The sequence below is a fragment of the Desmodus rotundus genome, chromosome 5, assembly GCF_022682495.2.
Source record: "Desmodus rotundus isolate HL8 chromosome 5, HLdesRot8A.1, whole genome shotgun sequence".
Taxonomy (NCBI): domain Eukaryota; kingdom Metazoa; phylum Chordata; class Mammalia; order Chiroptera; family Phyllostomidae; genus Desmodus; species Desmodus rotundus.
In genome coordinates this window covers 26,090,803-26,116,806 of record NC_071391.1, presented here as the reverse complement: position 1 = coordinate 26,116,806, position 26,004 = coordinate 26,090,803, and the positions used below count along the sequence as shown (strand labels likewise).

Genomic DNA, 26,004 nt, shown 5'->3' with positions numbered 1-26,004 from the left:
AGTATTCAAAGCCGGCAGCATCGCACCTTCCAGTTTCTCTGACTTCCTTTTTTATCATCTTCTCTCACTTTAAAGGACCCATGTGATTATATTGGGTACACCTGAATAATTCAGGATACTTTCCTTATTATGAGTTTAGTTGTTTAACAACCTTAATTCCATCTGCAAATTTAGTCCTCCCTTGCGATGACATATTGGCAGGTCTGGGGGATGAAGACATGAACATCTTTGGGGAAGGACATTATTCTGCCTGCCGCAACATTTAATTGAATATTAAATTAACATGTGTGCAAGCAGAGTGTTTTCAATTTGAATTTACCTTGACAAAGGAGACCACACCATCCAAACTTCAGAATGTGTGCAGGTGTTGCATTACTTCATGATTTGAAAACTTTAATCTATCAACAAATCCACCAATGAAACCTCTACCTCTTTTTCAAAAATATACCTGCTCTGCCTGTAATATATTCTGAATTCATTGGTTTTGAATTACTTCTTAAAGGAGATTTTGCTTCTCACAGATGACTGTGATTGCCTCAGTAATTTTAAATCCATGTCTTCACCCTTCTCTCTACCTCATCTCTATGCATTGATTCTCATATTCAGTAAGTCCACTATGTGTCAGAAACTCTGCTAGGTACAGGATATTCAAAGATGGATAGAATATGCAGTCACTATTGCTTAAATAGGATCTGAAGTGAAGACAGAGAAGGGGACATAAAATTAAAGAAAAACAATGTGGTTTAAAGTAAAATCCTCTGAAGTATGAAATCAGAGAAGTCCTAACTCTGGTTGACAAGGTCAAAACATCCTTACTGTAAATATGAACTTGGGATGTTATGGTTGAGGGCAGGAGAATGGCTCTGTAGTTAGAACGGAAGAGGCTGTGGAGAGAGAGACCTACATGTCTCTTTAGGTCTTGCTGTCCTCCTAACTTCTGCCACATCTGATTCTTCTCTATCCTTGTATCCATTCTCAGGACAACTGTCAAATCTCCATAACTTTTATTAAAAGAATAAGGTGAGGACAGAATAAAGTCTCAGGACATGATGCATAAACTCCTAATGATTTTCCCTGCTTACTTCTCCAAATAAATCTCTTAATCACTTGCCCACATAAACCTAAATTCTAGATATCCCAGGTTTTAATCCTTGTCTCCTTTTATAGATTTCATTATGTAATGGGAAGAGAAGAAACTTCGAACTCAGAAGGATTTTAGTGTGAACCCTAGAGCAATCACTGACAAAGCATGTGATCTTGAATGAATTGCTTTATTGCTCTCAACTCTACGTAGCAGGGATGTTGTAGTTAACATAAGACAGCATCTGAGTGGTTTACTGAGCAGGCAGAACATGGTGTGGTTCAACAAGGAAACTGTTTTATTTTTCTATTGCCTTCAAATATACTCTGTTGCACTTCCCTTATTCCAACAATATTTACAAAAGACTTTCTAGCTTTCGATCATCTTAATAAGAATATATTCCATTTTTGTCATAAAGATTAACTTTCATGTATTTATAAAAGGTTTCCTTTAGACAAATCTAAACGCTAAACTTCAGTCTTGATTCCATTTCATCTATATTGGGGAGGTGGTATGATTTGTCCTTTTAGCATTCCTCAGTGTTTTTCTACTCCATCTCCCTCCTTTTTCACCCTTCAACTCCTCTGGAGTTGAGAAGAGACAAACAGTCAGAATTAGTTTTATTTTTCTTGTCCTGTTTGAAGTTCTCTCTTGGCCTATATTATTGGCCATTTTCTCTGTTTTGATGAATGTTGAAATGCTTATGTTTTTGTGAGGCACAACTGTGTGGGGTGGTTGAATGCCCACTACAGACTTTCACACTGAGCAGTTGCTGATATAATGAGGCATTCTACACCTGCCTGTCAAATCCACTAACCAGTCTACTTTTGTGCCAGTAGTTCTCCCTAAGATACTTAAAGTATCCCTTTGTCTTGGGTAGTCTCAATAATATGGCTCAAGCTGGTTATCTTCTGTGGAATCCCTCTGGCCCGAAGAGACTCCTTCATCTTCTCCATGACAAATATGGACATGTGCAGCCCTCTCCCTCTGCATGCCCAGGCATCTCTTGTCATCCTCCTACCTTCAGAATTTTCTGTTGGAAAGCAGGTGCAATCTTGATTTAGGACAAAACTCTAGAAGATACATATTAAGATGTGTCTCCCCACATTGTGCTCTCAAGACAACACTGAGCTGGGCCTCTGAGTTATTCTAGGTTACCAAACACCCAGCTTTAAAGAAAGGCAGCCATATTTTATTTTCTCAGGCCCTCTAGAAGTCTGTGAGTTTTTAATCTTCATGCTCTGTGTCTTGTGGGCATTTTAGAACCACATACCCCCTCTATTCCACTAAGAATGAGAAGTGGACACACTCTCCACTAGGCTGGCAACTCTCCTCCATCTGACCCTGTATGAGCTGGACGAGGTGATAAGATGAAGGTTGAAGAAGGGCTGGTATGGCCACTTCTAGGGCACCCAGGGTGACTTTGTAATATGCCTCTTTTACTGCTGCCTTCAGAGCACAGAGGGACACCTCCCATTGTCCATAGATGTGTAATTTTAGCCGAAATTCTTGGACTCTATTAAATGGTCCATTTTATATCCAGGCTTATATGTAAACTCCATAGCACAGTGGCCTGGCACATTAGGGGGTTCAGAAATGTTAGTTTTTTAAAATTATTATTACTTTTACCTGCAAAGTTCAACTGGGCATTTATTTAATAGAATGCCAACTACTTATATAATTTTAAGAGGTATTTATTCTGTAATTTTTTAAATGAACAAAAGAGCAAAAAGAGAGGAGGGAAATGTAAATCCAGATTTTGAGAACTGCTTGGGGGAATGAAGAAAAGTCATACCTTTCTGCACTGAGATATTTCTTTCTTCAGTTCAGGGAACTGTGTGCCTCGTTTATGCCTGCTAACTGGTAGCTCAGCTCACCTGCTTTTAGGAAGGTTGATTCATTTTACCTTAGCATCCAGCTAGTGCAGTTGAAATTGCTGATGAAAGGTAGTGTCAAACCCCTGGTCTATTTTGATAATGATTTGTACTGGTAAGGCAATCTGCCCATTAGTGTAGAACAGGGGAATTGGGAGAGTACCTCACAAAACGATCCCTGAAAACAAGCCCAGAGCCCCAGAGTCTGCTGGGCAGGAATTTATCCTCCTCTAGCATTTTGACTCAGCACACAAATGTGGGAGGTATGGGGGTGTTTGCATTCCGTGCCAGATTGTTTGCCTACACCAGAGGCTGTCCTAAGAGATTTGTTGTATCTGCCTTTGCTTACAGATTGCAATTTAGGGAGGCTTTATTTAAATGCCAAATTATAGCACAGAGTTTCTCTGCATTTTCTCTACGGCTGCTCAGGTATAATCGCCCACCAATGATCAGGATATATCAAAATGTATCTAGTTGTAAGCCAATTAGGTAGAATATCATCTGTCACTAACCTGCACTTGGTAGTGTACTCAACTATGGAACTACTAAATCGGATGCTACTTATGTATCATAATATGCAACGAAATCCTCCTCTATCCATCCTATGAACTCTGCCACTCTACCTCAATATTTTACTTCAGAAAAGGCAGTTATATTGAGAAAATATAAAAACTATAATCTGGAGCAAATTAGGCATAGGTTTAAGTTTTAATTTTTGTGAGTTTGAGGAAAAAAAAAAAGACCCTACATTTTCTGAGCCATTATTTGAGCTACATTGTTAAAAGACCTATGTCTTTGTGTGCTATGAGGAAAAAATGAGGTAATACAAACATAGGGCCTACAACCTTAGTTGACCCACCATAGGTGGTCAGGAGTTATTCATTCACTTCTTTCTTCCACCCTAAGACAAGATTTACTTACTCTTGTAGCTAGAACTGCCACTGAAGCATGAAAGAGAGAGAGAGAGAGAGAGAGAGAGAGAGAGAGAGAGAGAGAGAGAGAGAGAAGGAAGGAAGGAAAGAAGGAAAGAAGAAAACAGAAAAAAATTGTTCCAGCTTTGGATTTTGGGGAGCGAGCATTTCCTTCAGGGAGCAGTGACTCAGGGAGAGGGTAGGAGGTGGTTCTGCTGTTGTTTCCAGCTCTGGTGGAGCCTTACTTTGAGCCTCTTCATGTTAGGCCCTTTTTTCATGCTAGGAATTTGTGTTCATGAGGAAACAACATAAATGGCTCTCTGTCTCTTCATGGTCGATATTATTGATTTTTGGAGAGAGAGACATCGGTCTGCTTCTCTACTTATTTACGCATTTATTGGTTGACCCTTGCATGGACCCTGACTGCAGATGGAACCCACAACCATGGTGTATCAGGATGATGCTCTAACCGACTGAGCTACCTGGCCAGGGCTGTCTCTTCATGGTCAAGTTTACAGGTGAAGCTGGTTCTTTCCTGTCTTAGGTCCTTTTTCCCTTCTGGATGTTTCCTCTCTTGTAACACCCACTGCGTCTCTTCTCCTGACTACTTCTCATCTTTTCAGACTCAGCTTAAATATTAGTATTTATTTCAGAAAGATCTGTTTCTGATTGATTGCCCTCTCTCCCTTAGTCTTCACCTCAGCTCTCCAGCTTCTTGCTTCACCTATTGCAATTTTAATTAACATATTTACTTGTTTATTTGTTTATTTACTCTCCCAGTCCCAACACTAAAACAAGCTCTTTGAGGGCAGAAACTGGGTCTTGTCTCAATATCCTGAACTCAATGCCTCACACAGTGGCACAGAGGAGGTGCTCACAAATATTAATTAAAGCAATGAATACATATTTCCCAGTTTCTTTGTATGTAAATGGAGATAATAATAGCAATACTTGGTGAGATTTGAGATAAAAACGAGAAGGATATGGCAGAGGCCCGACCTAGCGTTGACAGTATCTTTGTTAAGTACACACACTAATCTCCATTATAATCTGATGCGGCGTAAATCGGGCAAGTTTCTTAGCCCTCCGGCCTCACCTCATTTTAAAGATGAGAACATTAGGCTATTTTATCTGAAGAGCCCTTTACCTATATAATTCCCTGTTAGGAAAGAAAAAAAAATCTATATCTGGATATTTAAGCATATAAGATACCTTCTTGATTAGGCAAAAATGTTATGCCACAACATGCTAAGATATTTGAATTATTATGCAGTGAAAACATGAAACTCTTTCTTTTCCTCTGGGAAATTCATTACCACCCAAGACAAAAGGGAAATATTTCACTGGTTGTAATTCTGCGCGGCTTATCAGCAATAAAGAGAGGACTGGAAATAACACGATTTCTCTGCTGTGATGAAACATGTATAAAATTCACTGCAAAGTAGCTTTTGCCATTTATAAAAACTACAACTGCTTCTAGATTTTCTATTTGGAGGGAGGGGGTTGGGAGGATCAGTATTCTGAATTGGCACATTTAATGAAAATTCCAGGCTTAGAAGAATTGCCAGCAAAGCTCTCCTTTGCTCGTGGTGACATAGCTCGTTCCATTACCAAGCAATGGGGTAGTTTTGTCCCCTTGGCCCAGTGTGACTTCCTGTTGCAACAGAACACAACACAGTCCCTAATCTGTGGAACTTGTTTCAAACTGCCAACCTGATCTAGATAACATGTCTGCCCAAGATGCCTGGAGGACAGGGGTTGCTAGAGAAGACAGACTCACTTGAGGTATTTTTCTCCTTTGCTTTCTGTCACTCTGTGACTTGGTGCATTTTGCCTGTATTTTCCACAGTTACAACTACAGTGATGATGACAACAACAAAAGCTAGTTATCACTAGTGCCTTGGGCACTGTTTAGATACTATACATATATTAACTTATTTACTCCTGATGCCGGAATTATTCTATTTTATTTTTTACAGAGAAATAAAGAGGTTAAGCAACTTGTTTCTGAATGATCATTTATTAAGTCATAGAGCCAGGATTTGAATGCAGGGAGTATGGCTTCTGTAATCTATGCACCTACCCAATATATTTATAAATGTCTGCCCTCAATGTGAACACCTGTTGTTAGCAGCTTCTAAAGTGGCCCCCCTTTCATCCCTGACTTCTTGTATTCAATCCTTATATAATTTCCTCCTCCTCCCCTTGTGTGAGGCCTGGGTATAATGACTTTCTATAAATAGATAGAATACAGCAAAAGTAATAAGAAAAGGGTTAAAAAGTCTGTGACTTCCATCTTGCTCTCTCCCTTTCACTGTCTCTTTTTTTGGCTCTTCTCTCGGATGAAGCAAGTTGTCATGTTGTGAGATGTCCTATGGAGAAACCCACTTGGCAAAGAAGTAAGGGTGGCTTACAGCCAACAGCCATCAAGGAACTGAGGTTTTCAGTCCAATATCTAGTGCAGAACTAAATCTTGCCGACAACTATGCTAGTGATCTTGGCAGTGTATCCTTCCCCAGTTGGGCCTTGTGAAGACTGCCTATTCAGTTGATACCTTCATTGTTCTGTCTTGTGAGAGAACTTGAACTAGAGGACCCAGTGATGTTCCTGACCCACCCAAACTGTGAAAAAACAGAAGTTTTAAGTCACTAAGTTTTGCAGTGATTTGCTATGCAGTAATAGATAACTGATTCAACACTCTGGAAGTTTTATTTTTACCTCCATCTCTTCTTCCTTGTCTCCCTCCCTTCCTTATTTTTTCTTTCCTTCTTTTTGTCAATGCTTGCTATGTATCCAGCAATATTTTCACATACATTGTCTTATTTATCTCTCATTATAGCCCTATTAGGTATATATCATAATTTTTTATTTTACAAGTCAGTAAACAGTCTCAGAGAAACCTCATAGGTAGTAAGTGGTTAAAAAATGTTGTATCTAGGTTTCTGTGATTGCTTCACCTTTTATGAATTTACATCACTTCTTCCAAAAATTATTCCTTGTCTGATTGAATCCCCAAACCCTAATCCTACAAACAGAGCTACTTTCTTGTCTATGATACCTCTCTCTGCATAATTTAAAATAATTACTAGTAATAGAATTATTGAGTGACTTTAATACTCCAGGCACTATGGTAAAACTTCATATACATTATCTTATTTTGTTCTCATAACAATAATCTAAAATAGGTAGTATCACTTCCCTTATTTTACAAACGAAGAAATCAAGGATTATAGAGATTATATCAGGTTGATTATATCAACTTGATTAACTCATCCACTTAGTTAAGAAACATTAAATGAGTATATCCAAAGCAAGACATTGTTTCATAAACAACAATGCAGAAATGAATGCAGCGTCATCTCTGTGCCCAGGGTCTTTCAGTATCGTGACTGCTAGTAGGTAGAGTATTGGTTAAGTGCAAAGAGAGGTGCGTGTTTTAGGAACACAGACAAGGGAGTTTCTACTTTAAATGATAGGGGCATATCAAAATAATATGGTATATGTAAACTAATAATTCATTCATATGATTTCTATGTAATTCCATATTCTCTGGACTTGTCTTTTAGTGAAGAAATATAATTAAAGAAACTACCAAATAAATATAGACAGGTTTGTAAGCTTCGGCATCTCCTGTAACAAATTCCTAGCAGCTAATGAGTCACTCAGAAATGTGGCACATTTAATGTTATATCTCTGTGTACTAACATTAGCCCAGAATCACACCAGGAGAAGTAAGAGTTTGAGAAACATAGGTACTTTGAACTCCCTGAATGTGTCTCAACTTCAGAAACACCTGTGCTAAATAACTTTGTGCATACCTGCTGTGATGACTCAAAGATTTTATAACTATGTGGGAATTTTGCATTGGCATATTTTCTTCATTTTGATTCCGAGAGAAACCTCCACTACAGTATAGATTTTAGGATTTATGAAGTCCAAATAAAATGGCCCTTATTCCACAAGAAGCTTCCAATCTAATAAAGTTTCAAAACAGACTGACTTTTAGACTTGTAATTGTTCAGGGTCACAGGGTGACTACAGTTTAAAACTACAATGCTAATGTATTTTCTCTTAAGTTCATCTTATAGAGAAGTGATATTGTATCCTTTGAAATAAACAGAATCGTTTTATTAAATTAAACAATAACCCTCATATAAATAAAGCTCCTGGCATAGTAAAATCACTAAGTTACTCAACAATTCTGTTACTATTAATTATTTTTTAAAACATATTTTATTGATTATTCTATTACAGTTGTCTCATTTTTTCCACCCTCTATTCCCCTCTGCCCTGCACCCCCCCTCCCACCAGCATTCCCCCACCTTAGTTCATGTCCATGGGTCATGCATATAAGTTCTTTGGCTTCTCCATTTCCTATACTATTCTTAACCTCCCCCTGTCTATTTTGTACCTACCAATTATGCTTCTTATTCCCTGTAACTTTTCCCCCATTCTCCCCTGTCCCCATCCCCACTGATAACCCTACAAGTGATCTCCATATCTGTGGTTCCATTCCTGTTCTAGTTTGCTTAGTTTGTTTTTGTTTTTGTATTTTTTAGGTTCAATTGTTGATATTTGTGGGTTTGTTGTTATTTTACTGTTCATTGTTTTGATTGTCTTCTTTTTCTTTGATAAGTTCCTTTAACATTTCAATTTCATATAATAAGGTCTTGGTGACGATGAACTCCTTTAACTTGACCTTATCTGTGAAGCACTTTATCTGTCCTTCCATTCTAAATGATAGCTTTGCTCGGTAGAGTAATCTTGGGTGTACGTCCTTGCCTTTCATGACTTTGAATACTTCTTTCCAATCCTTTCTTGTCTGTAAGGTTTCTTTTGAGAAATCAGCTGATAGTTTTATGGGAACTCTTTTGTAGGTAATTGTCTTCTTTTCTCTTGCTGCTTTTAGATTCTCTCCTTATCTTTAATCTTCAGTAATGCAATTATGATGTACCTTGATGTGTGCTTCCTTGGGTCCATCTGCTTTGGGACTCTGAGCTTCCTGTACTTCTGGGGAGTCTATTTCCTTTGCCAGAATGAGGAAGTTTTCCTTCATTATTTTTTCAAATAAGTTTTCAATTTCTTTGTCTTCCTCTTCTCCTTCTGGTACCGCTATGATTCAGATGTTAGAATGTTTAAAGTTGTCCCAGAGGATCTTAAGCCTCTTCTCATTTTTTTTTTGAATTTTTGTTTCTTCATTCTGTTCTGATTGAATATTATTTCTTCCTTCTACTCCAAATCATGACTTGAGTCCTGGTTTCCTTTCCTTCACTGTTGATGCCCTGTACATTTTTCTTTATTCTACTTTTCATAGCCCTCCTTTTTTCTTCTGTTTTGTGACCATGCTCAATCATTCCTGTGAGCATCCTGATTACCAGTGTTTTGAACTCTGCATCTGATAGGTTGGCTATCTCTTCATTGCTGAGTTCTATTTTTGGAGTTTTGGTATGGTCTTTCATTTGGGTCATATATTTTTGTCTGGGTGTGCCTGTTACATTATAAGGGGTAGAACCTTAGGTATTTGCCAGGGCAAGCCAACCCAGGTTGCTACTTATGGTGCTGTATGTGGGGGAAGAGTCCAAGAGGGAGCAATGCTGCTTGCTCAGCTCTCGGCCAGCTTTCAGTCACTTCCCCTGCTTCCCACAAGCAAATTTGGCCCTTCTTGTGCTAATTCCTGGGTGGGTAGGCTTGTGTACATTCTAGGAGCCTGTGGGTCTCTCCATCAAACTCTCTTGGGAGGCTGGGAGTTTCTCCTGCTGCCTCAACCCCCACAGAATTTTATAGTCAGAGGTTTGGAGTCTTTATTTCCCCATGCTGGAACTCTGGTTATGTGGTCTGTCTCCCTCCCTAGTTGTTCCTCTCAGTTTATCTGCACACAAATGTGGGACTTCCTGGTCCACCAGCCACCACCTTGCCCACCCCAGTCCACCAGCTGCCACATTGTCACATGCCCTCTCTGCCCCTCCTACCAGTCTGGATGAATGTTTTCTTTTTCACTGCTTGGTTGTTGAACTTCCATGCAGTTCGATTTTCTGGCAGTTCTGGTAATTTTTTGTTTTTAAATTTGTTGTCCTTCTTTTGTTTGTGCAAGGAGACAAAGTGTACCTTCCTGTGCCTCCATCTTGGTCAGAAGTCTATTACTAGTAATTATTTTAATGATGCAGAGAGAAGTATCAGAAAAGAAAATTATTAGTTCTATTTGTAGAATTAGGATTTGAGAATTGAATTGAATCGAACAGGGAAGTCTTTGCATCCTTGCACCCTTGTCCAAAAATCCTTCTTATTTATTTATTTTAATCTACCAGGTGGCAGGGGAGTCCTAAATATCTAGATGCCCTGGACCTAGTGGCCCTTTCTACCAGACTCATCCAACAGGAATTTAGCTCACACCACTTATCATGCAATGCCCAGTGCTGGCGGGCTCTTCCACTCCATCACCCCCATTCATAGTCACAGTCTGGCAGCACCTCACCAGAGGCTCAGCCATGTGTGGTATGCATTCTGGCCCAATATAGCCTTCTGGGGACCCAAAGAGCCAGGGGTAGCAAAGCTAACTTCTGGCTGGGAAGCCTAGGACCCCAGTTTAATATCTGCCAAGGTCCAAGGCTGCAGCAACTCAAACACAGGTCCAGCTATTTTTCTGGAAGATTTGAGGTACCTAAAATTTGTCTAGGAAACCACTTATGCCTGTCCATGGACCATTTTCCTTGAAAGGTAGCCTCTCTGTTTCTGTCCCAGCCCATCTAACAGCAATGGGGGACAAGCTTCTTCACCCAATCTCCTTTATCATGAAATATTCTCTCCTTTGATCTCAGTCAGGGTTGTCAGTGGCTGGACATGGCCTGGGACCTGGTCAGGATGGGTAGAGTGTAGGATTTCCCAGGAAGGCAAAGGACACAATTGGAACTCTCAGGGTATGCTATGTGACTTCTGGCTCGGGTCCTTTGTCTGTATTCCTGGGCTCTCAGTTTTGTTTCTTTGATTTATATGTATGTTTTCCTGCTAGTACCATACATACCTTTTTTAATTACTGTAGCTTTGTAATGTTTTGAAATTAGGAACATTGGGTGCAAACTCTACTCTTCACCTTTCCTCAAGGGAAAGGCCTCTGAGCAGTATTAGCTTTGCTGTATTACAGGCTTTTGGGAGCTGTTGCAAGCCTCTCAGTTCTCTTTCCTTTCCTGTGGCTCCCCTGGGCACCTCTAGCAGGTTGGGCCCCATTAGCACATAGAAATAGACAAAACAGAAACCAGTCCTTTGAGCAGCCCCCGAAAAGCTAGAACTTTGGATGCACCATCCAACATTTTCCCTCCTCAGGGAGAAGCCAGGAGTTGAGGGTTCCTTTTTGCCAGGGGGAGGTACTATGGTTAGCAAGTGTAAGCTAGTCCAAATTGACACCTTTGTTCTCAGTAGCTCCCAAGGTGACACCTTTTCCTGTTTGTGCCTAGATTCAGGCAAAACAGAAATCAGTCCCTTGGGCAGCCTGCCTCACCAAAAGTATATTTCAGGCTTCTTTCCTCCCCAGGGAAAAGCCCAAAACTCTAAGTTTTCTCTTCATTGTGCCATACTGACTTGAGCCAAGGAGGGGGACTATGGTAAGTGAGTGCCATGGATTTTCCTACCAGTTCTGATACAGCTAATTGTGTCCTGGTCTGGGGTGTAGAAACTTCTTAACTTGTTTATGGATCTCGCACAAAGGGATTTTGTCAATGTATTGTTGTTGAGTAGGCATCTCCTTGGGGAGAGGAGAGCCTGGGGCTTCCTCTTCTGCCATCTTGTTGACATCCTGTATTTCACATTTTTAAGGTGCAAAATTCAATACATATGCTTTGATTTAATATTGTGAATTTATTATTTAAATCCTCTGTGTCCTTTTTTAGTTTTTAAAATAGTTTCTCTGGTAATCTAGGAGAAAATGATGTTTAATTCTATCTTGGAGATCCAGTTATTTTCTCCTTGCATTTCAAACTATTTTTGATATATTTCAGTGCTCTGGGCTTTTTAAAAACCTTATGAAAGTCCGTGCATGTTTAGGTGTATGTGAAAAAATAAAATTAACCTATATAAAAATTTTTATTTTGCTTTTTACCTTAGATTCTATTGAAGGACTTTGTTTTAAATTTTACTTTTTTAATGTATATAATCCAATGTATTTAATTTTATGTGTTTGCCTGAAACATATTGAATCATTCTTTTACTTTTAATCTTTCTGTATGATATTGTTTGGCTGTGCCTCTTCTGATTATTTATTATTGACCTAATTAAAATATTGGTCTTATAAAAGGGGAATTTAAATAATTTGTATTGGAATCATAAATATTTCTGTTTTAAAATATTATGTGTTTAAAATATGTTAATGTTTCTTATGCTTATAATTATATAGTTTCTTTCCTTAGCTTCAGAACATTTCCTAATCATTAAACACATGACTTCAATATTGTCTTCTAATTCTTCTCTATAGAAAACAAGGAATTTGATAGAACTTTGCTTTAGCTACATCTCATTTTTATAAATATAACATTAATTTGTTTCCTTATATTATTGTAATTTTTAAATAATGTATGTTTCCTTTCAATCTTAATTTGATCATTTTTGACATTTGATTTTGGAGTTCTATTTAAATTAAAAACAATCTTCTCACACCAACTCTATTTATTCTACTTTACTGCTCATTTCTATTCCCTCCAGTTCAAAAATTTCTGTTTACATATGCATATTGATTAATCCTTGGGCCATCTGGAGTCTATTTTTAAGAAGGGTAAATGGGTATATATTTCTTAGTCCTTGTTGCTTTGATAGTGTCTTTCTCTTGTCTTCACATTTATTTATGTCAAATTGACTGAGTTTCACATATGTCTTTTAAAACTCCATTTTGAAATAGAGCTATGTAGCTTCATTTTTTTGTGTAACATTACAGAAGTATCTGAAAATTCTGCCTTTCATTCATTTCATCTTATTTGTTTGAGGTTGGTTGGGTATTATTCAATTTTATTTTATAATCTGTCACTGATTATGCTGTATTAATTAATTAATTTATTATTTCACATCCTCTTTATTTTCTTATCAATTCCACCTCCCTCTTCATCTCATTCTATTGCATTTTATTCTCAACATCTATTTTTATGACTGTCTGATGCCGTTTCAAAAATGCAGCTTCTTGCCTCACATTGGTGGATCTACTCAAATCTAATTTGGGCCAGCATTCAGGTGTAAAAATTCTTTTTGGTCCACTTTTTCCACTCTGGTATTGGGTAAATCTCTTTCTAACAGACACAGTTGGATGGGAAGTTTTTGTGCAGTGCTAGACCACATCTGCTTCTATCTTGCTCCTTAGTTTGGTTCTTAGAATTCTGAAAGAAATTGTGCATGTAAAAAAAAAAAAACCTAGAATCTTAAGTATATAACACTTTTCAGTGCTTCTCTTTCTATACCCAACCCCAACCCCATATAATACTTTACGTATAGGTTCTACACTTCCTAAGGTGTTATGTTAAAACAAAACCAACTTTCAGTAGATTTTGAAGTCGAAATCTGAATGTAGAAAGAAACATACAGTGACAGATGGGATATAGAAACTTTCCAGGATACACATGTTGTTTTTTTGAGCTACTGGAGAAGAAAGCAGAGACAAAGGATATTCTTGTTTACTTTTTTGCAGGATTAGTGGACTATTAATCTCTCTTTCAGTAAAATCTTCCATTCTTGTAATTTGTAGAAATCTTTCTCGATTTTGACAGAACTTGAATGATCAGTCTTCAGCCTTGCTATGAGATTTTGCTTTTATTTTTACTGCATATAAATATATAAATACATATATAAATATATGAAAATGCAAATTTTCTGTTATATATATTTTATATATAAATTTCATAAATCATATGTATATATGATATGGGAAATATATATACTTCTATATATAAATATAAATTTCCAATATATATATAAATTTCCAATATATATTTACATATATATATAAAATGTATATATATTTTTTATATATATATGAAATTGAAAATGATTCTGTCGTGGAGAACTGGCCAGTACTTTTACACCTCTCACATAATGTAACAATTTTGAATAACAAGGTATTTCATAAGATAAATACACTTCCCCTTATCAAATGATGCCTTTCACTGTTCTCCAGTAAAAACCTTAATGTACCAGTGAGAAGCATTTAGGTATGCTCTTTTCTTTATTCCTGTATCTTGCTGTTTTTCTTGTTACCATCCTACTAGTCCACTGAGGGTCAAATAATACATCACTATGAGGGTTCCCTTTACTGAACCCTAAATATTTGTCCTTGATACCACAAGTTGAATGCTCTAAGTCAGTATTTTTGTCTTCTGATTGTTCCATATGTCTAATCTCAATCCCATGATAGAATTCTTTGGCACCAGGACATATGTATTACACTAAATTTACTTATTAAGTATTCTGAGAATATCCACAGTACACTGCAGTCGAATTTTTAAGGATTTTAAGATAAAAGTGTCCAGTTCCAGAGAGTTTAAAGTCCAATAAAAAATCCTTTGTAGGTATCTCCACGAATGCTCAAATTACTGCACTAAAGGGTAACAAAGTGTACATTTTATATGATGTTATAGAATCAAGGTGGGATAAATAGCTTTTTATGGTATTAATCTGTCAGTGGCCTTAATAATGGATGAGGGAGGTGAAGGGTTCGGAAGTATTTATGGACCAGTGGTTCTAGTGAGAAGGTTGCAGTATCCTATGCACATGTTTGGTGGGTGGAAAAGATCTTTTAAAATCACTACAGAAAAGATGGGAAAAATGAGATAGGATTTGGTAATTTACTAGATTTATGAAGGGCAGGAATGATTGTGTTCCCTGGGCTAACATATTTTAGGTGTAAAGACAACCGAGCTGCTAGTGGCAATATATTTTCTTCAAGCTAGCTTTGCCTGCTCACTAAAACTTTATAATGATGTTGTCCAATTAAGGGAGTAAAGTGATGCTGAGTCATGCTTGAAATCTGAATGTTGCTCAGCAGGTATCATAATTTCACCTATATTATGAATTTGTAACTGCATTCCATCTTTCCTTGTATTACATCTTGTTCCTGCCTATCTGAGTGACACATGATAATGTGATTAATTACTTTAATTTACCTTCAGCAAATCTTAATTTCATACTTTCAAAATATATAGATTGCCATCTTCTAACATATACACACCTAGTTAATGAGCACATTGATTATAATATGATAATTCATGCAATGAAATCAGGGTGCAGTAAATTAAAACACAAGTGTTCAAATAACAGCAGCCTAGATTAAAAATGGAGCCTTCTTTTAGGCTCCTTTGAACTGATAGTATTTGAATACTCCAATTTTGTCCTTTTTCAAGGTTGTGTTGACTCTTCTTCCTTGAGTTTTCATATAAATTTTAGGATCAGCTTGTCATTTTCTACAGAGAAGTCAGCTGGAGTTCTGGGAATTGCATTGATTCTACAGATCTATTTTGGAAATATTGCCAACCATATTAAGTCTTCTGATACAGGAGGATGGGATGTTTTCTTTTTATTTAGATCTTCTTTAATTTCTTTCAACAGCGTTTTTAAAATAATTCTCACTATATTGTGTTGATGGAGTGTGGAAGAGCTTCATCTGTGACCCACCGCTGTGGGGAGTGTAACTGTAGCATCATTCTCAGAAACTGGCAGCCCCTAATAAAGTTGAACATTTCCATATCTGATAACCTATCTATTCCACTCTTAGATAAATATACACATATTGCAACATAGGAGATTGTGCAAGAAGGTTCAATTCCATAGCATTATATATAATAAACAGAAACTAGAAAAAACAAAAAAACCCATCAAAATACATCATCATACATAAAAATACCAAAGAGCAATGTAAAAAACAAACAAAACCAACAAATAACTATTTTAGTTAACAATGGGGGTAACTCTTAAAATCATAATATTGAGCAAAAGACAAAGAGACAGAAGCCTGAATTTATAAGATTTCATTGAACTGATGAGGGAATTTTATAGCTGATAGAGAAGGTAATAAGCATTGATAGTGAAATAACAATTTTTTTCAATAAATAAGTGTTGGTTAAATTTGCTCATAGTGTAAAATACAAAACTAGATGTCTACCTTGCAGCACACAGAAAAATAATTTTTTGAGTGAGGATTTAGGGCCTAAATCAGAAAAGGAAATATATAAAAATTTAGAGAAAAATTAGAGAATCCCTTTATGACATCAGATTAGGAAAGGATTTATTAAAATATACACACATATGTACATATACTTATACACAAAATCTAACAACAAAGAGAGAAGGTGATAAATTTAATCACGGTAAAATGAAAAACTTAACTGGAAGATCAAAAGATGAAAAAAAACATAGACTTGAGATATTTGTAATTTATATGACCGACAAACAATTTTATATATTACATAAAGACCTTCCAGGAAGCAATATGGAAGCAATTAATCAATATAATAGAGTAATTGGCAAAAGATGGAAACCTGAAAATTATAGAAGATAGAATCTAAAACAGATATGTAGACAGATATGTATTAAAGGATGATTAACCTCACTAATAATTATGAAAATGCACATTGAAATATTCCTCACTCATAATATGGGTGGAAAAAGACCTGAAAACATCAAGCTTTTACTGGAGTGAAGGAAAATGAGAACACTTATATGACATATACTGGATATAGAAATTAATTTGGAATTACTCAATGAAGCTGAAAGATATGTATACATAGCAGTTCTGATTCTTGATGTCTTCTTTGATGTACTCTATATGATGCACAAGGAGATACATACTAGAGATATGATGCCGGTGTTTGCCACAGTGAAAAAGAAGAGACACCCAGAGTACCTCCTCATAGGATAATTACATGAAAAGTGTGGTGAAATACTATAGGGCAGTTATATTAATGAAGTAGAACTACATGGATCAATGAGGGTACATTTAAAAATACAATGCAAGGAGAATAAAAGCAATATAATTCCACTCATAAACATTTTTTAAATCTTACAAAACAATGAAGGGTATTTTAAGAAACATATACTGTTAGTAAAAGTAAAATTTAAAAATCATGGGAACACTACATATCAATTTCCCAATTTTAGGGCCTATGTCTTGGGAGTCTTCTGTTTCCTCTTTCTTTCACCTCCAAGACCCTTTCTGTAGGGAAATCTCTTAGCTATGCTTCAAAATATATTTATTATTCCACAACTTTTACTACCCTCACTGGCCCAAGACTCTATCATCTCTTCATTATTTCAGTTTCCTCCTAATTGGTCTTCCTGCTTCCACCCTTAGTCTCTTTCAGTTTATTCATAACATCAGAATGGTCCTTTTAAAACATAAATCAGATGATAGCCTTTTTCCACTCAGAATCCTCCAATGGCCTCCTAGTTCTCTAAGAGTAAGATCTATCAGTGAATGAAAAGGTTCCACAGGCTTAAACTCCTACTATCTCTCACTTAACTTTCTAACTTGCTCCCTCTGCTGCAGCCTCAGCTTTCGGTTCTCAAAACAAGCAAGGCAAAGTTTGGCCTTAGGGTTTTTGTTTTTGTTTTTGTTTGAAACATTTAAATTCTACTCTCTTAGCAAATTTCAATTTTATAATACATTGTTTTCAACTATAGTCATTATGTTATACATTAGATCCTCAGATCTTATTTATCTTATAGTGAAAATTTGTAACTTTTACCAGTGTTTCCCTATATACCTCACTCCCTCAGTCCCTGAAAATGACTTTTCTAAGGCCTGTTTCTGAGTTTAATTATTTTTAAATCTTTTTTTAGGTTGCACATATAAACGATACCATGCAGTATTTGCCGTTCTATGTCTGGCTTATTTAACAAGCATAGTGTATCCCACAAATTCTATCTATGTTGTTGAAAATAGTAGGATTTTCTTCTTTCTCATGGCTGAATGTTACTGCAATATATAGATGGTGTATATGCACACATATATAATATATGCACATACATTCACACACCCATCTTTACCCATTCATTTGTTGACTAATGGACACTTAGTTTGTTTCTATCTTGGCTATTGTGAATAATACCGTGGCAGTGCATATGTCTCCTAGATAGTCTGTTTTCATTTCCTTTGACTGCATACCCAGAAGTAGGATTGCCACATCATATTGTAATTTGAAGGAACCTCCACCGTTTTCCATGGTGGCTGCACCAATTTATATTCCCACCAACAGTGCGTGAGTTTTGATTTTGTTTTTGTTTTTGCCTTTTCATCCTCACCAACACTTGTTATCTCATCTTTCTGATATCCACTTAATAGCTATGAGGTAATATCTCATTTCGATTTATGTGTAATATCTCATATTTTCATTTCCCTGACAATTAGTGATGTTGAGCACCCTTTTATGTGCTTGCTGATCATTTATATGTGTATTAGTTCCTCAGCCCATTGTAAAATTGACTTTTTCTTCTATTGTGAGAGTTTTTAAAAATATGTATTTTCGATGTTAACCCTTATCAAGATATATGTGAATATTTTTGTATTCTATGTCATTCCATAGGTTGCCTTTTCATTTTTTTATCTTTTTCTTGCCTCTTCAAAAATTTTTAGTTTGATGTAGTCCCACTTGTTACTTTTTGCTATTGTTGCCTATGCTTTTAGTGTCAAATACAAAAAAAAAAAATCACTGCCAAGACTAATGCCAATGAGCATACCTCCATGTTTTCTTTTAGGAATGTTATGGGGTTTAGGTCTTACTTTAAGTCTTCAGTTCATTTTGAGTTGATATTTATATATGGTGTAAGGGAGAGATCCAGTTTTTTTTGTTTTGTTTTGTTTCTGTTTTTGTTTTTGCATGTGGCTGTCTGGTTTTTCCAACACCAATTATTAAAAAGGCTATTCTTCCCCCATTGTATATTCTTGGGCCTTTTGTCTTAAATTAATGTACCATATATATGTAGGTTTATTTCTAGGTCCTCTATTGATCTATGTTTCATTGATCTGTGCATCTAGTTTTATGCTAATGCCACACAGTTTTGGTTATTATAGCTTTGTAATGTAGTTTGAAATTAGAAAGTGTGAGGCCTCCAGCTTTGTTTTTCTATCTCAAGATTGCTTTTGTTATTTAGGTTTTTTGTGTGTGTGTGTGGTACCATACAAATTTTAGGGTTGTTTTTATATTTCTGTAAAAAATTCTTTTGGAATTTTGATAAAGATTGTTTTGAATCTGTAGCTTTTCTGGGCATTTTAAACAATATCAATGATTCTAATACATGAGCATAGAATATCTTTCTACTTTTTTGCATCTTTTCTGATTTCTTTCATCAGTGTCTTATAATTCTCAATGTACAGATCTTTCACCTCTGAGGTTAAATTTATTCCTAAGTATTTTATTCTTTTTGATGTAATACAAATGGGATTGGTTTTTTTATTTTCTCATTCTGAAAGTTCATTATTAGTGTATAGAAATGCAACTAGTTTTATACATTGATTTTGATCCTGCAAATTTTTTGAAATCTTTTATTAGTCTCTATTTTTTTGTGTGCTATTTCACTTATTTCCACTCTGATCTTTGTAGTTTTCTTCTTTCTGCTAATTAACTTTGGGCTCAGTTTGTTCTTCCTAGTCTAGTTCCTTGTAGAATAAAGTTAGAGTTTTTACTTGAGAACTTGCTTTATTCTTAATGTAGGTATTTATCACTATAAACTTCCCTCTTAGAACTACTTGCCGCATTTCATAAATTTTGTATCTTGTATTTCCATTTTCATTTGTCTCAAGATATTTTTTAAATTTCTCTTTATTTCTTTTTTGACCTGTTGTTTGGGACCTGTCCTTTGGGCAACAGCCACAACAGCTGGAGTACCCAACATGTACATAAGCTCCTTCCCAGGAGCTTATTGGCGGTTTGGAGTGGGCTCAAGTGAGAAGGCAGAGTGGTGTCTTCCTGATCCCTGTTCTCCAGGGAGCATTGCAGTCAGCCCCTAGACACATATTAAATTAAAAGACTGACCCTCAAGTAGCAGTATGCAAATAGGGAAAGACTGAGGTGGACCTGCCCTTTGTGCATTGACTTCTAGGGGGATAGCTACAGCAAGTCCTCATGAGTTCCTTAGAACTGTTTGCTATAGTCTTTGGGTCTCCTGGACACAGCCCTGTTGTCTTTCAAAGCTAGGTGTTCTGGTACATGCATCTCATGTAGGAGTCTTAAAAGATAGGGTGCTTGATTTGGCATGCAATACCTTTGCTTCTCAGGAAGAAACTAGAAGCTGCACCCTAATTGTATGGTGCTGTGCTGGGGGGTGAGATTTACAGTGAGAGTGTCTCAGCATTCCTTTCCCATTTTGATGTGGGTGATGTGGGTATTCTGTTTGCCTGATGTGCAGGAGTTGCTCAGCTAGTTTCCAGATTTCATTCAGGGAAAATTGCTCTGTGTATAACTATAGATTTTGTGTGTCCATGGCAGGAGATGAGTTTAAAAGGCTCCTATGATGCTATCATGAATGGGAAACCTCCATAAGGTCTCTATTTTCCCTATTCATTCTGCCAGGAAAGTGCTATCTCTAAATAGCCATTAAGCTCACTTCCTTACTCTCTTTCAAATTTTTGCTCTTTGATCTAATGTCACCTTTCAATTTACAATTGTGCTCCCTCTCCTCTGGCTCCCAGTCTTTCTTATTCTGCTCCATTGTTTCATTTTTTATTGTTTATTTTATTACAGTTGTTCCAATCTTTTCCCTTTTGCCCCTCTCCACCCAGCCCAACCCTCTCACCCAGTCAATCCCCTCTCCAGTGTTCATGTCCATGAGTCATTCATACATGTTCTTTAACTAATCCCTTCCCTTTCCTTCTTCCATTCCCCTTCTTCCTCCTCCCCTCCTATAGTTACCAGTCTGTTCAATGTTTCCATGTCTCTGCTTTTTCATGTTAGTTTATTTTGTTCATTAGATTACAGTTTTAAGTGAGGTCATGTGATATTCGTATTTTGCCCACTGGCTTATTTCATTTAGCAGAACAGTCTCAAATTCCATCCATGTTGTCAAAAGGTAGGACTTCCTTTTTTCTTTCTTCTGCATGGTATTCCATTATGTGAATATACCACAATATTTTAATCCACTCATCTACTGATGGGCACTTGGGCTATTTCCAACACTTGGCTATTGTGACTATTGTAAATAGTGCTGCTATGAACATAGGGGTGCATAAGTTCCTTTGAATTGGTATTTCAGGATTTTTAGGGTATATTTCCAGCAGTAGAATTGCTAGGTCATAAGGCATTTCCATTTTTAATTTTCCGAGGAAATTCCACATGGTTTTCCACAGTGGCTGCACCAGTCTTCATTCCCAGCAATAGTGCATTAGGGTTCCTTTTTCTCCACATCCTCGCCAGCCCTTGTTGTTTGTTGATTTATTAACGATAACCATTCTGACTGGTGGGAGGTGCTATCTCATCGTGGCTTTAATTTGCATCACTGTGATGGCTAGTGATGTTGAGCATTTTTTTTCATATGTCTAAGGGCCATCTGTATGTCCTCCTTAGAGATGTGTGTATTCAGGTCCTTTGGCCGTTTTTAAATTAGGTTGTTTGTCTAACTGGCATTGAGTCATATGAGTTATTTATATATTTTGGAGATTAAAACCTTGTCTGATGTATCATTGAAATATATGTTTTTCCATACAGTTTGTTCCCTTTTCATTTTGATGATGGTTTTCTTAGCTGTGCAGAAGCTTTTTAATTTGATGTAGTCCCATTTGTTTATTTTTTCCTTTATTTCCCTTGCCCTAAGAGATATATCAGCAAAAAAATATTATTACATGGGATGTCTGAAATTCTACTGCCTATGTTTTCCACTAGAACTTTTTTGGTATTATGACTTATATTTAAGTCTTTTATGAATTTTAAGTTTATTTTTGTGTATGGTGTAGTTGGTGGTCTAGTTTCATTCTTTTGCATGTACCAGTCCAGTTCCAAAAACCATTTATTGCAGAGACTGTTTTACTGTGTTGTGTGCTTGTACCACCTTTGTCAAATATTAACTTACCATAGAGATGTGGGTTCAGAGCATTATGCTAAGTGAAATAAGCCAGACAGTGAGGGACAAATACCATATGATCTCACCATTAACTGGAACATAATAAATAGAAGAAAAAAGGAAACAAAATATAACCAGAGACATTGAAGTTAAGAACAATCTAACAATGGGCAGGGGGGAGTGGGGAGGGGACAGTGAGGAGAGGGGGTTACAGGAACTACTATAAAGGATACATTTCTGGACTCTCTATTCTGTTCCATTGATCTACATGTCTGTTCTCATGCTAGTACCAGGCTGTCTTGATTACAGTGGTCTTGAAATATAGTTTAATATCAGGTATTTTGATCTCTCCAACTTTGTACTTCTTTCTCAGGATTGCTGAGGCTATTCAGGGTCTTTTTTTGGTTCCATATAATTTTTTGGAAAATCTGTTCTAAACCTGTGAAATATGCCATTGGGTTTTAATAGGAATTAAATCTATATTTATTGAATCTATAAATTGAATCTATAGATTGCTTTGAGTAGTATGGACATTTTAATAATGTTAATTCTTCCAGTGCATGAACATGATACATGCTTCCATTTATTTGTATCTTCTTCAATTACTTTCTTCAGTGTTCTATATTTTTCCTAGTACAGGTCTTTTACATTCTTTACATTCTGTGAAATTTATTCCTAGGTGATTTATTTTTCTTATGGTATAGTAAATAGGATTTTTTTTCTTACTTTTCGTCCTGATAATTCATTGTTGGTATACAAGAATGCCATTGATTTCTGAATACCAACTTTGTATCCTGCAACTCTGCCAAATTCTCTTGTCATGTAGTTTGTTTGTGGATTCTATAGGGTTTTCCATGTACACTATCATGTCATCTGCAGATAATGACAATTTTTCTTCCTCCTTTCCACTTTGGATGCCTTTTATTTCTTTTTCTTGTCTGATCATTGTGGCTAGAATTTCCAGTACTATGTTGAATAAGAGTGGTGGAAAGCGGGCACACTTGTCTTGTTCCTGATCTTAAGGGAAATGCTTTTAGTTTTTGCCCATTGAATATGATGTTGGCAGTTGTTTTCTTATATATGTTGAAGTATGCTCCTTCTATTCCCACTTTGCTGAGCATTTTTATCATAAATGGGTGCTGGATTTTCTCAAATGTTTTTACAGCAACTATTGATATGATCATGTGATTTTTGTCTCTTATTTTGTTTATGTGGTATATTACATTTACTGATTTGCTAATGTTGTACCATTCTTGCATCCCTGGATAAATCCCATTTGATCATGGTGTATGATCTCTTTAATGTGTTGCTGAATCTAGGTTGCCAATATTTTCTGGGGGCTTTAGCATGTATGTTCATCAGAGATATTAGCCTGTAATTTCCTTTCTTTGTTGTGTCCTTTACCTGGTTTTGGAATTATGATGATACTAGCTCCATAAAACAAGTTTGGTAGTCTTCCCTCTTCTTTATTTTTTTAGAGTAGATGGAGAAGGAGAGCTGTTAGTTCTTCTCTGAATGTTTGGTAAAATTAACCTGTGAAGCCATCTGGTCCAGGGTTTTTATGTGCCTGGAGTTTTTTGATGACTGCTTCAATTTTGCTAATTGTTTTCAGTCTGTTCCACCCTTCCACTTCTTCTTGACTCAATTTTGGGAGATGGTATCTCACCAGAAATTTGTCCATTTTGCCTAGGTTGTCCAGTTTCTTGACATATAGTTCATAGTTCATAGTAATTTCTTACAATCCTTTGTATTTCTGTGGTATTGGTTGTTATTTCTCCTCTTTTGTTTCTGATCTTACTTATTTGGGTCCTCTCTCTTTTTTTTCTTGATGAGTCTGGTTAAAGGTTTGTCAATTTTGTTTATTTTTTGAAAGAACCAGCTCCTGGATTCATTGATTCTTTGGATTTATTTATTTATTTTTTTGTCTCTATGTCAGTTAATTCTGCTCTGATCTTGATTATTTCCTTCCTTTTACTCACTCTGGATTTTGTTTGTTGATGTTCCTCTAGCTCTTTTAGATGTATGGTGAGGTTGTTAATTTGAGGTTTTTCTATCTTCTTTAGGTAGGCCTGTGTTTCTGTGAACTTCCGTCTCAGGAATGCCTTTGCTGTGTCCCATAGCTTTTGGATTAATGTGTGTTCATTTTCATTTGTTTCCAGATACTTTTGGATTTCTTTCTTGATCTCGTTGTTAATTCACTCATTATTTAATAACATGTTATTCAGTCTCCATGTATTTGAATGCTTTTGAGTTTTTTTCCTTGAGGTTGGTTTCTAGTTTCAAGCCATTGTGATCTGAGGAGAAGCTTGATGATTTCAATTTTCTTGAATTTTTTAAGGCTTGTTTTATGTCTTCCCATGTGGTCTGTCTTTGAAAATAATCCATGTGTGTTTGAAAAAAAAATGTATACTTTGTTCCTTTAAGATAAAAGTGTTATATAAATATAAGTTAAGTCCATTTGATCTAGAGTGTCATTCAATGCCACAATATTCTTGTTGATTCTTTGTTTGCGTGATCTGTCCATTGTTGATAGTGGGATGTTAAAATCCCCTACAGTGAATGTATTGCTGTCGATCTCCTTCTTAAAGTCCTCCAAGATTTTCTTTATGTATTTATGTACTTTTATGTTGGGTTCATATGTTTTCAAGTATTATATCCTCTTGTTGGATAACTCCCTTAAGTATTATGTAGTGACCTTCTTTGTCTCTTGTATGGCCTTTGTTTTGTGATCTGTTTTGTCTGATATAAATATGGCTACCCCAGGTTGTTTTTTCATGTTCTAAATTGCTTGGAATATTTTTTCCCATCCCTTCATTTTTAGCCTGTGTAGATCTTTTGTTCTGAGATGGGTCTCTTATAGATAGCATATATGCAGATTATGTTTTCTTATCCACTCAGCTACCCTATGCTTTTTGATGGAGCATTTAATCCATTTACATTTAAGGTTATTATTGATAGGTACTTGTTCACTGCCATTTTTTCCCTTTGCACCTTTGTTTCTCTCTCTCTCTCTATTTCTTCCTGTTAAAGCTGTCCCTTACATATGTCTTGCAATGTTGGTTTGGTGGAGATGTCTTCTTTTAGCCTTTTTCTTTTCTTTTCTTTTTTTGGTCTGGGAAGTTTTTATTTCACCTTCCATTTTAAATGAGAGACTTGTTGGGTAGAGTAGTCTTGGTTGCAGGCTTTTGCTTTTTATTACTTGGAATGTTTCATGCCATTCCCTTCTGGATTGTAGTGTTTCTGTTGAGACATTAGCTCATAGCCTTATTGGAGTGCTCATGTATGTTACCAGTTGTTTCTCCTTTGCTGCCTTTAAGATTTTCTCTTTGTGTTTAAATTTTTTCATTTAAAATATGATGTGTCTTGGAGTGGGCATCTGTGTGTTAATCTTGATTGGGACCCTCTGTGCTTTCTGAACTTGCATGACTTTTTCCCTCACTAAGTTAGGGAAGTTTCTGTCATTATTTTTTTTTTTCAAACAGATTTTCTTTCCTTGCTCCTTTTCTTCTCCTTCTGCATTCCTGTGGTGTGAATGTTGTTATGCTTCATGTTGTCCTGAAGCTCCCCTAAACTATCCTCATTCTTTTTTGAGTCATTTTTTATTCTGTTGCTCTGCCTGGGTGTTATTTTTCTACCTAGCCTTCCAACTTGCTGATTCAATCCTCTGCTTCATCTAGCCTTTTTTTAATTCCTTCTAGTATATTCTTCATTTCAGATATTGTAGTCTTCATTTCCTCCTGCTTCTTATTCATAGTTTCTGTGTTCTATTTCAATCTGATGTAGTTCCCACTAAGTTCCTTGTAGCTCCCATTAAGTTTCTAGTAGTTCTCACTGAGTTCCTTGAGCATCCTATTATTTTGAACTCTGATGAACTGCTTGTCTCAATTTAATTTAGCTTTTTTTTCTGGAGATTCCTCCTTTCCTTTCAGTTAGGGGTTGTTTCTTTGTCTTCCCATTTTAGGTGACTCTTTTTGTTTGTTTCTGCTTATCAGATTGGTCTCCTTCACTCCCTGTTTTTGTGGGCTCCCCTCTGCAGCAGGAGTTCTGTGGGACTCAGTGGTACAGTTTCTTTGATCTCCTGAGCTGGATGCTCTAGGTGTATCTTAGATTCTGTTTATGTGGCCTC

The 26,004-nt window shown here is 36.3% G+C and overlaps 1 long non-coding RNA gene across 1 annotated transcript in view; it reads left to right on the top strand.

The window, feature by feature from the left end:
• The first annotated feature begins 11,435 nt into the window (after positions 1 to 11,435).
• Positions 11,436 to 26,004, top strand: part of LOC139440957 (uncharacterized) — a 238,155-nt gene continuing 223,586 nt past the window's right edge. Inside the window, exon 1 of the long non-coding RNA XR_011651280.1 lies at positions 11,436 to 11,461. This is a non-coding gene — a long non-coding RNA (uncharacterized lncRNA). The remainder of the gene's footprint in view (positions 11,462 to 26,004) is intronic.